We start from the raw sequence: 12,275 nt of genomic DNA on the forward strand, positions 1-12,275 counted from the left end.
ATATATTCAAATAAATATTTAAACCAATAAGTTTAATGTACGGTATCAAAAAAATTAATACATTGTTACGTTTTCAAGTTATAGTATATATATATGTATCTATATACATATAATTGTTCGCGAATCGTCGAGAACAACCGAAAGGTATTTGAATATATGAAAATAGTTCAAAAATTTTGAGATTCAGTTTTACAGACTTTGTTTATCGTGTCGAAAATGTTACTCATACAAAGATTAAGTTTAAATTTGGTCAGAAATTTTCGGGTCATCACAGTACCTACCCGTTAAAGAAATTTCGTCCCGAAATTTGAGTGAGGTCGTCATGACTAACAATAAAAATGTTTTCATGCCGTATATGTGTTGATAAATAAAGTTTTATCACCGTTGAATAATATGGATAAAACAATCCGATTATTCGAAGCGTATGAGAGAAGTTATCGTAAAAGAGTGAAATGGAGAATAGAGATTCGTCTTAACTCTTGACGTATTAACGATTGATTTCCGTAATTTAAGGAATAGAAAATCTTCATAATCTAAATAAGATTTGATTCTTCGGAATTTAAGGAAATTAAGATTTCTTTTGATTAAATGCGTAATTTGCCTCGATTGCTATGTTTGATATTTCGCTATAAATTAACCTCTTCCGTTTCATTATTTTCATCACTCTTACATCTTCTTCCTCATTTCCTATTTTCAAAAGATTGTAAAAATGCTTCATCCCGTTCTGATTCTTGATATACTCCTAACTTTCATATCTGTCATTCTTCTTTTTCATCTACCACCGGAGGAAGTTATTTTCTTCTACCATTACCTTGGGGTTATAGTGTTTTTCATTCTCCCGTGTCTTTATATTGCTATACGCATTGATATACACGGTTTGTAATTTCTGGGTGGTTGTTGGGTTTTATATCTTCCCTTATATTTCGATGTCTCTGCTTCTGTCTTTTCATAATCATTGACATCTAAAGTTAATACTCTCTCCAATTTACTGTGATTTATATATACTCCCATTGATATTTTGAAGCTTCATGCTTTTGTTTTATCTTCCCGACTTTAAATCAAGCGAATAATGGTCCAGAATTCGTAGGTATGAATTTCAGAATGAACATAATTAATGTTCTAAAAAAAACGGTAATAGCACAATCTGACTTGTCAAATTACCAGAATACCTCGAAAAAGACCGAATCATTAAGAAAATATTTTCTTGATAGTTTAGAGGTTAAATAGAATGAAAGAGTTATGTAACATGGTTTATAATGAGGGTATGATCTGTGAACCTTTATCACGTTCCATTAGAAACTCAGCATGACTTACTGTAATATAATCACGTTGATCAAGTGTCATTATATTATACTAACTCATGCTTCAGTTCCCAACACCACTTTAAAAATATTCATATTTTAAACTCGAAGATTTCAGAATTTAGAAACTAAAATAGTTTCTTTTATGATGTTACACAGATATCGCAAGGAGAAAATTGATTTCCGATGAGAATGATTATGGAATTATCTCCAGAAATATGGAGGATATTTATAATGAAAGATATGATGATATCTTAGAATTTCTAATATCAGAGGATGATGAAGAATATTGTCCGCAAGGGTTTAGATTCGGAAGCAAGGTATTCGTTAATGGCTTTAGCAGATACTGAATAATTTAGATTCTTTGAAGGCAGGTTTAGTCTTTGTGATTTATCCACAGCCTCCTTCATACTTTGCTCAATCCGTTTTCCAGTTCCAAACCTTCTCTTTTTCTGAGCTTTGCCAACACACTATTCTTTATCATCAAACTTTTGGCTGTTAAGGTCGTTTACAGTTTTTGCTGCTTCATCAGCATTCAAAGTTATCATAACCGAATCGTTGGTTATCAATCTGAGGTGTTTTCAAAAGTTTGAAGGGTTTGCATGAAGATTGTAATTGTCAAGATACATATGATGTTCTAGAATTTTGAACGATACAATTTTTTTTTCTTTTTTTTTTCTGGGTTTATGAATAGAAGTGATGTTCTAGCACAGTTTTGAAGTCAAAGTATAGCATTTGAAAGATGTAAGAATCTAAGAGTGATGTTTTCTGTTAAATCTTGGCTTGGATTCTGATTTTTCAAAATTAGAATATGTAATTGAATTTGTATGGAAACGATTGTATATCGCTGTGAGCATAGTTAATAATTTTTGAATCAAAGTTGAAGAATGTACAGTATAACATATTAATTGTGAACTTATATATTTCCCGAGTATTACCTACCCGTTAAAGATTTCACAATTAATACTTTGTACAAAAGAATTTTTTTTATTACCGTCTTTATGAAAATATATGTATGTATATTTTCTTCAGATGTAATACAGATTTGATGAGTTAATATCATATTAAGCTCATTTGATTTTTGAATTGAATGAATAATCTCTAAAACATTAAGGATTACATAATCTTCGCGGAGTATTTCACTAATGAAATCAATACTTCATTATTTATTCTTATTCCTCGGTGAAGGATGTTGATGCTCGTGGAATTCTTATGAACTTCATAAGATATAAATGATGTTTTCTAGAAAGTTTCGAGTACATCGAAGATAAAAGTCTAAAATCAAACATATAATTGATTAATACACTAAGTTCATTATGAAATGGAATTCATTGAGTTGAAACAGATATTTGTAGTTAACGATGGTTAAGTTGTTAACGAAGGATGTACATCATAGCATATTAGTAATATGAATTAACCGAGTAGTATCTACCCCTTAAAATTCACACGTAATAGCTTAGTACGAAAAGATTCATGATGGTTTTAAAATTTATATATATTAGATATACATATAAATTCTTTAGATGAATTGAGTTATTACTTCATAACTCATTGATACAATATACTCGTTGTTGACTCGTAATGATGTCCACGGTGCTTTCTTGAACTGACGGAGCTTGTGATGTTAGAGGTGCTGCTGATTCTGACGATGTTGACAGCACTGACTGTGCTGGTGAGGCTAAGGGTACTGTTGATGCTGTTGGTAAAACAAGTCTAGCTTGTATCTTACACCATTCGGATAAGGGTTTCTACTCTATCTGATTTAGGGTTAAGGCTAGAATAGATAATCTCTAAACTTTAGAAATTACATAATCGCCGTAGAATGTTTCTCCGATGAAGTTATGAAACCATACTTCATCGTTTGTCGTTGCTGGTACTTCTTGGTACCTATGGTGCGTATGATGTTGATATCCGAGGTACAAATTGTGATGTTGAGGCGTGTGATGCGGATGTGGTTGTTGGTGGTGGTAATGATCCTATTGGTGTGGATGATGGTGGTACCGGTTATGCTGCGGGTGCTGCTGCTGGTGTTCGTAACCCTTGCACCATATTCTCCAAAGCCACTACCCGAGCACGAAGCTCGTTGACTTCTTCAATTATACCGGGATGATCGGTGGTTCAGACGATCGAATAAATAAGATTTATAATATGGGATAGTATATAATCATGATGAGATACTCTGGAAATGAGAGAGAAAATAGTATTACGAATAGGTTCACCGGTAAGTGCTTCAGGTTCTTCGCCAAGAGGTGAATGTGGTGGATGGAAGGGATCACCTTCTTCTTGTCTCCAATGATTAAGTAGGCTACGAACCCATCTCCAATTCATCCAGAATAGGTGATGGCTGATTGGTTGATCCATTCTGGTTACACTTTCTTCAGAGTTCAGGTGAATATCCATATCGGAATAGCTGTCGGAATTTAAGGAATTTGAACTAGATATGGGATCCATCTTGTATAATTAGAGAGATAATTTTTGATATGAAATAGATTATAGAATTTGATTGGTACTCTTCAATACATAATTTACATATGTATATATAATACCAAAATCCCGTAAATTACGGAGAAATTTTCAGAAGATGGCAGTCAAAGTTTACTGTAATAGATATGCCAAGATATGAATTTTGTCTATACACTATCTATGCAATCAATGCAATAAGATGCGTTTAGACTTAAGATGATAGACAGGTAATTTCTGACAAGAAATGATAAGCAAAACTTTTGACATGCAGACACAGTCAAAGTCCAGACTTACTAATGCATCCTAACAACTATCAGTTAGACACACTTATGCAAGACCTGGTTCACTAGGACCAACGCTCTGATACCATCTATGACGATCGTTCCCAATCCATATGGACGAACACGTCATTCATCGATTTCATTGCGATGTATTTGACCTCTATATGATACGTTTTGTAAACATTGCATTCTTTTGAAAAGGCACACCATAAATGAATATTTAAATCAAAGGTTTTCGACATCTGATGATTTCTACATATAGATAATCACCGTAAATAATAGTTTACAATAGTAATTCTATTGACAATGCAGTTAAAATAAGATACATGGTGATGATTTGGTGAATGCAACATTTCCTTGATAAATATGCCATGTAAGACTCCATGCACATAGCTTGTCTAACATATAAGCAAACAGCGGAAGACTTCTAGGGAACCCGAGAATAAACATGGTAACACGTGTCAACACAAAGGTTGGTGAGTTCATAGTTTTAGTGTTTCGCATAATCTGTATATAAAGGTGGATCACAAGATTTCAGTTGTTTCATCCGAAACGTTTATCAAAATATTCTACGAAATTGAGCACCCTGGTAACTAAACTTAACGTATATATAATTTATACCCTTTGTATAATCATCTTAATAATACACGCAAACCAACGTGTACGCTTCTCAAATAGCATACGTCCGTTAAAAGGCTAGTGCTCTAGCTCAGACGGGGATATCAAGCCCTATGGATCCATATACTACTACTCGCGCCCACCAGTTCTTATAACCGGCAGTTACTAGTTACCAAAGCTAAGGGATTTTCGGTTCAAACTCGGTGTAGAATTTAGTATGTACTTGTATCCATTGCGTTTAAAATAAAGTGCATGTATTATCAGCCCAAAAATATAGATTGCGAAAGCAATTAAAAAGAGAGCAAATGAAACTCACCTTAGCAGCACATAAGGTCATTCATCAAAAAGTGACCGTAACTCGGAATGCAAGATTAACCGTAGATCTCAACCTAGAGAACATATGTTGGTCAATACATGTCTAATAAACTAGGTTGGGTTATAGTGTATCACAATCCTAATACTCGAGATCGACATACAAAAGTTATCAAAAGTCATTTCAAAAAGTCAATTTTGACAATTGTTCAACAAAACGAGATGTGCCTTATATAAGGATTCATTTACTTGGCTAGTAGTATTTTATCAATCTCATAAACAGGTTGTTTAAATATTAATTGCAAATTCAAAAGCAATTCCAATTAACGTCAATTATAATTCAGTTGACCATATCTTTTGATTCGTTCATCGAAATTACGCGATTTCTAAATGAAAAGTTATTGATTTTTCGCCAGCTTTCCGAAAACATGTATATCATATACCTTTTACCAGTAATATATGTATTTAATTCGTGATTCATTATAAACTGTTTAACGACGAAATTTAGCATACAAGCATGTATAAATATATACTCGAGCACTAGACATGTATACACTATAAATATATAAAAGATAAGATATGAATGCTCACGTATCAATATTGAGATTCAATATTGCAGGAAAGTACGTAGACGCAATAGAGATGATAAATACTAGGTTTGACTTGCGAACAATACCCATGAACATTACCCATAACCTCCATAGCTATAACCCATAATTTCCTTAGTTCTATCACGTTTGAAGCTTGTTTTGAAAGTGACACGCTCATGACCTCGTCGTAATATTTTATGTATAATATTACTAAAAATATTAAGATTTAAGATTAATAATAATAATAATCTTAATAATAATAATATAATAATAATAATAATAATAATAATAATAAATAAATAAATAAATAAATAAATAAATACTTAGGAGTAATATGTGTAAAAAAACATGCGCAAGAAACCTGGTATTTATAGCCATAATTCTTGATTCTGATGCCCATGCGATCACATGGGTTTTATGCCTATTTCTCATGCGATCGCATGGCCGTCAGATCCAGCTCACATATTTTTTGTTTTCTTGTTTGTCGACATAATTAAATATAATATATATAATATATATAATTTAAATAATTAATTATATATTATATTAAATTCATGTGCATAGTTGACTTGAAATTTTCGTTCCGATGACTCGTACATTGTCACTCGACTTATGTCCCGGTTCCGGTTTCTCGAAAGCATTTTCGTACGCTTAGAAAACTCGCAATTTACGTTTTGTGACTCGTACTTTTGTCAAAATATAGTCTTAAATTATCAATAAACTATATCATTCAAAGTGTATCTTAAACTTTCGAGTGTTTTGGTCATTTACTTCTATAAATCATTGTCTCGCTATTTGTTAATATATATATATATATATAATAACAAATCGTTTTATGACCAAGTTAATATATATTTTCAACATTCATAAACACGTTTTAAATATACGTCGTAAGTTATTCATACAATTAATATTCCAACTTATCATATATATTCAAATAAATATTTAAACCAATAAGTTTAATGTACGGTATCAAAAAAATTAATACATTGTTACGTTTTCAAGTTATAATATATATATATGTATCTATATACATATAATTGTTCGCGAATCATCGAGAACAACCGAAAGGTATTTGAATATATGAAAATAGTTCAAAAATTTTGAGATTCAGTTTTACAGACTTTGTTTATCGTGTCGAAAATGTTACTCATACAAAGATTAAGTTTAAATTTGGTCAGAAATTTTCGGGTCATCACATCATCCAACCTCAAGAAATCTTTCTTATTTACAGTAAGATATCTTTATAATACAAGGTAATACTCATATTCAAACTTTGATTCAATTTCTATAACTATAACAATCTTATTTCGAGTGGAAATCTTACTTGAACTTGTTTTCTTGTCATGATTCTGCTTCAAGAACTTTTAAGCCATCCAAGGATCCTTTGAAGCTAGATCTATTTTTCTCATTTCCAGTAGGTTTATCCACAAAACCTGAGGTATTAATGATGTTCATAACATCATTCGATTCATATATATAAAACTACCTTATTCGGAGTTTTAAACTTGAAATCACTATAACATAGTTTAGTTAATTCTAAACTTGTTCGCAAACAAAAGTTAATCCTTCTAACTTGACTTTTAAAATCAACTAAAAACATGTTCTATATCTATATAATATGCTAACTTAATGATTTAAAACCTGGAAACACGAAAAACACCGTAAAACCTGACATACGCCGTCGTAGTAACACCGCGGGCTGTTTTGGGTTTGATAATTAAAAACTATGATAAACTTTGATTTAAAAGTTGTTCTTCTGGAAAAATAATTTTTCTTATGAACATGAAACTATATCCAAAATTCATGGTTAAACTCAAAGTGGAAGTATGTTTTTCAAAATGGTCATCAAGACGTCGTTCTTTCGACCGAAATGACTACCTCTTACCAAAAAGACTTGTAACTTATATTTCTGACTATAAACCTATACTTTTTCTATTTGGATTCATAAAATAGAGTTCAATATGAAACCATAGCAATTTGATTCACTCAAAACGGATTTAAAACGAAGAAGTTATGGGTAAAACAAGATTGGATATTTTTTTATTGTTGTAGCTACGGGAAATATTGTAACAATTCTATCAAATCATATCCTAGCTAACTTATATTGTATTATACATGTATTCTAATATATTATGTAATCTTGGGATACCATAGACACGTATACAAATGTTTTGACATATCATATAGACCCATCTATATGTTGGGATTTAACAAGTTCCATAATGTTTAAAACCATTTAAGAATCAAATTAAAGCGGAAGCATCTAAATTACCATTTTGTAACTTGTATATCTTTAACCAATTAAAGTTAAATCCCAATTAGGATCAAGTTGTGAAATATACTTACAAACTACAAGCAAGAAAAGAGTTTATACCTACTCCAAGCTTGTTGGTAAGTGATGAAGATGATGATGATGATGAATAGAGCTCCAAAAGAATGAAACCTCAAGTTGTTATACCCCAAGCTAACCACCAACACCTTTTACTTTGGTTAGGATTTATAAACACTTGAATTATACTTGCAAAAACCAAACTTTGAACCCTCTTTTCTTCCCTAAAAGTCACGGCCTGGACAGCAGCAGTTGAGAGAGTTTGGTGCAGTTTTTTTTTTAAGTATATTGCATGTGTGTTGTTCTAAGAAGTCAAGGAACATGTATATGGATTAAAGGAAAAGTATGGCCAAAGAAATGGCATCTCTAGCATGTGTATGCACAACTCCAAGGCCACTACCAATTTTAAATAAAATGGTTTTATTTTATAAAATACATTTTATAAAACTTGCATTTAATTTATAAAGTACATTTTATAAAACTTCCATTTTATTTATTATGTTTACATCATTTATAAAACCTATTTTATAAAATGTAACATAATTAATTAATTATTTAACCTATAAATAATTAAATCCATATCATATAAATTATTCCATAATTTATATATATATATATACATCAAGTAATAATTTAAGAAAGCCATTTTCTTAAAGTTCAAGTGTCGCGTATTTAATCAATGATCCAATCGTTAAGATTAAATACATATAAGGTGTCGGTAAGCTTGTTATTGGGTATGACCCGACTTGGATCATAACACATTAGCCACATTAATTTAATATGTCTCTCGGGCATACGAAGAACCTTCACTATATATATTATTTGGAACAACTATAGACACTATATATGCAGTAATGTTGGAGTTAGCTATACAGGGTTGAGGTTGATTCCAAAAATATATATACTTTGAGTTGTGATCGACGTGTATACACTGGGTCGTGGATTGGGTCAAGATAATATATATCAATTTATTTCTGTACATCTAACTATGGACAACTAGTTGTAGGTTACTAACGAGGACAGCTGACTTAATAAACTTAAAATATTAAAACGTATTACAAATGTTTTAAATATATTTTGAACATACTTTGATATATATGTACATATTTGTTATGGGTTCATGAATCGACCAGTGGCCAAGTCTTACTTCCCGACGAAGTAAAAATCTGTGAAAGTGAGTTATAGTCCCACTTTTAAAATCTAATATTTTTGGGATGAGAATACATGCAGCTTTATAAATGTTTTACAAAATAGACACAAGTACATGAAACTACTTTCTATGGTTGAATGATCGAAGCCGAATATGCCCCTTTTTGCTTGGTAGCCTAAGAATTAGGGAACATCACTAATTTTGAGAATTAGTGCAAGCCTAATTGACGCGAATCCTAAAGATAGATCTATTGGGCCTAACGAACCCCATCCAAAGTACCGGATGCTTTAGTACTTCGAGTTTTATATCATGTCCGATGGATGTCCCGGAATGATGGGGATATTCTTATATGCATCTTGTTAATGTCGGTTACCAGGTGTTCACCATATGAATGCTTTTTATCTCTATGTATGGGATGTATATTGAAATATGAAATCTTGTGGTCTATTATTACGATTTGATAAATATATAGGTTAAACTCATAACTCACCAACATTTTTGTTGACATTTAAAGCATGTTTATTCTCAGGTGAATATTAAGAGCTTCCGCTGTTGCATGCTAATATATGGACAAGATTTGGAGTCAGCATGCTTGTATAATATTGTTTAAAACTGCATTCGAAATTTACTTTGTTGTAACATATTAATATTGTAAACTAATATGTATTGGTAGTGTGATATTTTTTAGATTATAATTTCTGATAATCTAGGTGGTGTCCTTTTAACCTTGTCGATAAAATAAAGGTTATGGTTTATTTTAAAAACGAATGCAGTCTTTGAAAAATGTCTCATATAGAGGTCAAAACCTCGCAAAGAAATCAATTAATATGGAAAGTTTATAATAAATATGAACGGGACATTTCAACTTAACGACTCAGTTAAAATGCATTTACATGTAGTGTATTAATATGTAATAATACACTTTTGAAAGACTTCATGACACATATCAAAGTACTTATACTTAACAAAAATGCTTACAATTACATTCTCATTCATTTTCATCAACAATTCTACTCGTATGCACCCGTATTCGTACTCGTACAATACACAGCTCATAGATGTATATACTATTGGTATATACACTTTAATTATCAACTCTTAGCAGCCTTAATGAGTCACCTAAACATGCGGAAACCATCATTTGGCAACTAGCATAAAATATCTCACAAAATTACAAACTAATGGAGCCTATATTGACTCCTCTAATTTACGTAAACTAGCACTCTTACAAACACATTCCCATTTCAATTTTCTTGCATCAAACACATCTCTATCAAGTTCTCTCTTGATGTTCTAAGTGTTCTTCATCATCTTCATCATAATCTACATCAATCTAGCTCATAAATCCATACATAAAACAACTTACAAAACAACTACTCAAGAACACATCAAGAACACTTTCAAGTTTACTAGATTACTTCCAAGCTTTCTAATCCATTCCAAGAAATCACCTAAGATCAAGAAACCTTTATTATTTATAGCAGTTTATCTTTCTTATTCAAGGTAATATTCATATTCAAACTTTGATTTAATTTCTATAACTATAACTATCTTAATTCGAGTAGTAATCATACTTGAAATTGTTTTCGTGTCATGATTCTACTTCAAGAACTTCCAAGCCATCCAAGATCCTTTGAAGCTAGATCATTTCTTGTCACTTCCAGTAGGTTTACCTACTATACTTGAGGTAGTGATGATGTTCATAACATCATTCGATTCATATATATAAAACTATCTTATTCGAAGATTTAAATTTGTAATCACTAGAACATAGTTTAGTTGATTCTAAACTTGTTCGCAAACAAAGTTAATCCTTCTAATTTAACTTTTAAAATCAACTAAACATATGTTCTATATCTATATGATATGCTAATTTAATGATTTAAAACTTGGAAACACGAAGAACACCGTAAAACCGGACATACGCCGTCGTAGTTAAACCGGGGGCTGTTTTGGGTTGGATAATTAAAAACTATGATAACCTTTGAATTAAAAGTTGTTCTTCTGGGAAAATGATATTTCTTATGAACAAGAAACTATATCCAAAAATCATGGTTAAACTCAAAGTGGAAGTATGTTTTTCAAAATGGTCATCAAGATGTCGTTCTTTCGACGAAAATGACTACCTCTTTCAAAAACAACTTGTAACCTGTATTTCTGACTATAAAACTATTCTTTTTCTTTTTAGTTTCATAAATTTCAGTTCATTATGAAACCATAGCAACTTGATTCACTCAAAATGGATTTATAACGAAGAAATTATGGGTAAAATAAAATTGGATAATTTTGCTTGTTTTAGCTACGTGAAATTTTGTAACAAATCTATACTAACCATAACTTAACTAACTTATATTGTATTATACATGTAGTCTAACATATATTATGTAATCTTGATAGACCATAGACACGTATACAATGTTTTGACATATCATATCGACGTCATCTATATATATTATTTGGAATAATCACAGACACTCTATATGTGGTAATGATCGAGTTAGCTATACAGGGTTGAGGTTGATTCTAAAATAATATATATACCTTGAGTTGTGATAGAGTCTGAGACTTGTATACACTGGGTCGTGGATTGATTCGAGATAATATATTGATTTATTTATGTATTACTAACTGTGGACTACTAATTGTGGACTACTAACGTTGGACTACTAACTTAATTACTTAAAACGTCAACATGTAATAAAAATGTTGTGAATATATTTCGATCATACTTTGATATATATGTATATATTTGTTATAGGTCCGTGAATCGACCCGTGGCCAAGTCTTATTTTTCGACGAAGTGAAAATACGTGAAAGTGAGTTATAGTCCCACTTTTTAAAATCTAATATTTTTGGGATGAGAATACATGCTGTTTTATAAATGTTTTACAAAATAGACAGAAGTACGTGAAACTACATTCTATGGCTGAATTATCGAAATCGAATATGCCCCTGTTAGCTTGGTAGACTAAGAATTAGGGAACTGGCCCCTAATTGATGCGAATCCTAAAGATAGATCTATGGGCGCTAACAAGCTCCAGTCAGAGAATTTGAACTGCTTTAGTACTTTGATTTTATCATGTCCGAAGGGAGTCCCGGAATGATGGGAATGTTCTATATGCATCTTGTTAATGTCGATTACCAGGTGTTCACCATATGAATGATTTTTATGCAGATTGCTATATGCATGCATGATGTTTATGAGAAATGGAAATATGAAATCTTGTG

Source organism: Rutidosis leptorrhynchoides, chromosome 3, assembly GCF_046630445.1.
Source record: "Rutidosis leptorrhynchoides isolate AG116_Rl617_1_P2 chromosome 3, CSIRO_AGI_Rlap_v1, whole genome shotgun sequence".
Taxonomy (NCBI): domain Eukaryota; kingdom Viridiplantae; phylum Streptophyta; class Magnoliopsida; order Asterales; family Asteraceae; genus Rutidosis; species Rutidosis leptorrhynchoides.